The sequence below is a fragment of the Triticum aestivum genome, chromosome 4A, assembly GCF_018294505.1.
Source record: "Triticum aestivum cultivar Chinese Spring chromosome 4A, IWGSC CS RefSeq v2.1, whole genome shotgun sequence".
NCBI classification, from domain to species: domain Eukaryota; kingdom Viridiplantae; phylum Streptophyta; class Magnoliopsida; order Poales; family Poaceae; genus Triticum; species Triticum aestivum.
This window is the reverse complement of record NC_057803.1, coordinates 510,836,587-510,840,476: the sequence shown is the minus strand read 5'-3', so window position 1 is coordinate 510,840,476 and position 3,890 is coordinate 510,836,587.

Here is a 3,890-nt window from a genome sequence, read left to right as displayed (position 1 = left end):
ACAATTGAGTTAGTCAGTTGTTTCTATAATCCGGTGCACTTGCATTCCTTCTTCCTTTGATAGAGTATCGATACCCACACCAGCTCCGTTGTGGACCATCGGTTCCTTTGTTGGATTTTATGTCCTTCATAATTAATCACCTTGTGAGCTCTTTCCCCTGATACATAATGCCTTTGGTACATTGTATCCTCTGCTTGACCAACAATGCTCTACTTTCGAGCTTGTATTAATTACCCCGAAGTTTGTGGTATATGTTCGTAAGATGCCCGGATGGGTTGAACCTATGCCTTCCTTAATATGTGTGAACTCGGAAGATTTCACGAGTCATACTCATCTGGTATTTCACCAGGTAAAACTTTCAACACTAATGCCTTTATCAAAGCGAGAAGTGAATGGAAGATTATACATTGAAGAAGTGGGAGTCGACCTTGAACTTTGTGTTCATGCCCATAGACACGATGTAGATCTTCTCATCGAAGCTTCTTTTAAAATTCATTATTCCCTTGGTATAAGTTCATCTTATATCTGGGATCTGGCCTTTTTCAATCGTGGTTCCGACCATGTTCTCCTTTAAATACCAATTCTCGTGCCAGTTTAAGCACTTGTCTTCTGCAGAGCAATACCCCAGTCCAACCTCTATTTTGATCTGTCGTCGAGTATTACCCCCTGGTATCTCGAGATTATCATGGAACTGCATAACTTCTTATGAGTTCTTCATCAAGTGCTACGTTCCCACTGATTACAATTTTTCATGGGCTTTGAGTTATTAAACACTCAAAGACACCGATAACTGAACCGAGTCCGCATTACAGTTCAACAATTCTTACTAATATTCTTTACTTACGAGTTTGTACCCAATCATGTCATTCCTAGCCTGATCGGCCATATCATTACCATGCTAAATTTTAACTGTGCTACCTGGTCCTTAATCCCGGAGCACAACTTTTGACAATGAGCTAAGCTTACGTCGATCTTCCTCGTCATATCAGTTCGCCTTGAACAACAATCTTGATTTCAAGTTTGTGTCGTGCCTATGGTTCCAATAACCTCTTGCTTCATTATTCTTTTGACTTGATGTGATCGCGGATCGATTACATCTTCGTGGAATCTCTCGACAAATGTGTCATGATCACCATCTACATTCTGATGCTCTTCCAGGATATCAATTGAATTAATGATGAGAAATACCATCCTTGCCCTCGATGATTTGTGTTGTCATCGACCTCTTTATTGCGTTCCCTCCAACAAAAACTTCTTTGTGTTCTGTGTTATACCTTGAGTTCCTTGCTACCTAACATTTGTTCTTCTTCACCATGGAGTATTACCATCTTTTATGTCAAGGAGGCCGTGAGGATTACTCCCCCTCTTAAGAATTCTTGGTATGGTGATACTTCTCACCCTCACCATTCTTTCTTGGTACCCGTGTTGTTTCTAACCGGAATACCGACAATTGAACCATGAGGTGTGAATTCGAAACTTCTAGCAACCCTATTGCTTTGAAGTAATGGTCGAGTTTCATTCTAATTCTTTTGTTCGTCAAGTCACCACTCTAACATTGATCGTGCAACCCAACCCATATTCGGGTGCACCTTTCAACCAATGTTTAATTGAGTATGTTTCCTCGAGCATACATCATTATACCATTTGATCTGACAAATGTTATCTCCTTGTTCACATAATTATGGAAATCCATCTTGTCAGAAATCTCGATGGATTATCGCCGAGCCCATCAGCCACCTCCTCCTCTCCTTGGTTTAATGATGAACTATTGTTTCAGGAACCCACTCCCATTGTTCATTTCCTGAGAATCCTGAATTGTCATTTCGTCTATTTGTGTTGCACCTTTTATTCTCGGACATCCCGACTCTGAGGTATCATTACACCAATCGGATCTGAATCTCGGTCAGATATGATGTTGGGACAACTTTCCAAGAGTTATGTTGTTGGCCCTTTGATGACCTGGTAACAGGATGTCATGCCTAGCACCCCCCCCTGGCTGGAGGACCTATCATTATGGTTTATTTGCAAGGATAACCGTTCTTCTTGGAGGAAAATTGTAAGACCTATGTTATAAACTGTTCCTGATGGATCCATTGAGTATCCAAAAAAAACCGGCCTTTGCTTGAAGACCATGTCAATGCTATCTCGAAGCATGTCTGTGATACTCTGATTTCAACAAGAACATTTGAAGCCCAATGCTAAATGTTTCTTGCTCAATTATCCAAACACCGTTGTATGGGTAATGTCATGAAAATTCTCTCCCCTACCTAAAGAGTTTTCTACATTATATCCTGTCATGGATATCATGCTCTGCTTATCCTTGGGAAGGATATACCCTTGAAATATGTGGTTAAACATAATTTCCTTTCCACTGTTCTGTTTAATCTGATGATCATATTTTCCTTCCATTGTTGGTTTAACCTTTCTTGTGAACTATATGATCTGAGCAGTAATATTCTCCTGCTTATGTAAACACCTCGTTGTACAATTCTGTCAGTAAGACCCTGTTACTTTTGTTGATGACATTCCGGTAACCACCGATGGACGAGAACTTCGCCTACTGGTCCGCCTCGTTCAACGAGCAGGAAAATGGTTCTCTTCGTCCCTCGCCCTTGGTACCTATGTTGTTGCCGACATGACCCATAGACTCTCCTCTGACATGCCTTGCTTACATGATCGTGCAAGATGTCACCGACCTTCCTACTTCTAACCACATGGTGGGCCCATAACCCACAGTTCCACAGGATCAAAACCTGACTCTTCGGTAAACCCCCTGTTGCCAAGGTTGTTCCTCGCGCGTGGCCTCGTAAGTAATTTACGAGCCACCTTCCGAGAGATCACCAGTGCTGCTATCAGACGCAATACTTATTCCCATTGATCTGAACCCCTTTCACACTTTGTTTCAGGCAACAAACGATTGCCTATCCGCTTGAAACTTCTTATCACACTGTCTTACTTTGCTCTCGATGTGTGTCATTTGTTCAACTCGAGAGATACTCATAAGTTCATTCTTGGGATACCCCCAGATGAATTTCCCTTATAACATCCTATCATTGTAGAGCTGCCACTTACCTATTAGTAAGTATGATGGAGTTCCCTGAAGAAAGGACGACAACTTCATCATGATGCTTTGGAATAAAGAAATGAAGGCATCAACGAAAGGGATCAACCTCTTCGAAAGGGCAGCCAAGACCGAGAAGACTCGTTAGGTTTTTCGCTACCAACACCTTCGCCCCTTACTCCACCGCTTAAATCTCGGGACGAGATTTCTTGTAGTGGAGGAGAATTGTGACGCCCGGGTAATTAAGCTACAGTAATCCCCACTAATGATGCCACGTCACCTCGGTTACTGTGGATAAACTCGCGTTAGTTCGGAACCTAGTTCGAATTTCAAATTCAAAATCGAGCAAACAATAAAAGTTTTCAAATATGAAAAGTTAAATGTTCGGAGTGAACCAAATAATACATAGGTAATTATGGTGGAGAAACCAAACTTTGATAAAATGTTTAAAGGCCCTAAAGCAATTAAAACAATAGTGAAAACAATTATTTAAATACCTTTTGTAATTAATAAAATGTCAAACTAATTTGTTTACGGACTAGACTTTTTATGACTATGGACTAAGTTGAAATACTAAATTAAATGCTACGTGTATATTTTAATAAAACTAAAATAATAGGAAACAAAACTTAGACAGAAAAGGTAAAATAAATAAAAAGAAAATACAAAAGAGAAAAAAAAAAGAATAAAAGTCCCCCTTGGCCCACCTGGGCCTCGGCCCAACTGGCCGGCCCACTCGGACCGAGCCACCCCACTACCTAACCCCCCTCTCCCCCCCCGTGACCTAGCCCACTCCCCACTCCCGCACGTCTCTCCTCCACCCCCCATC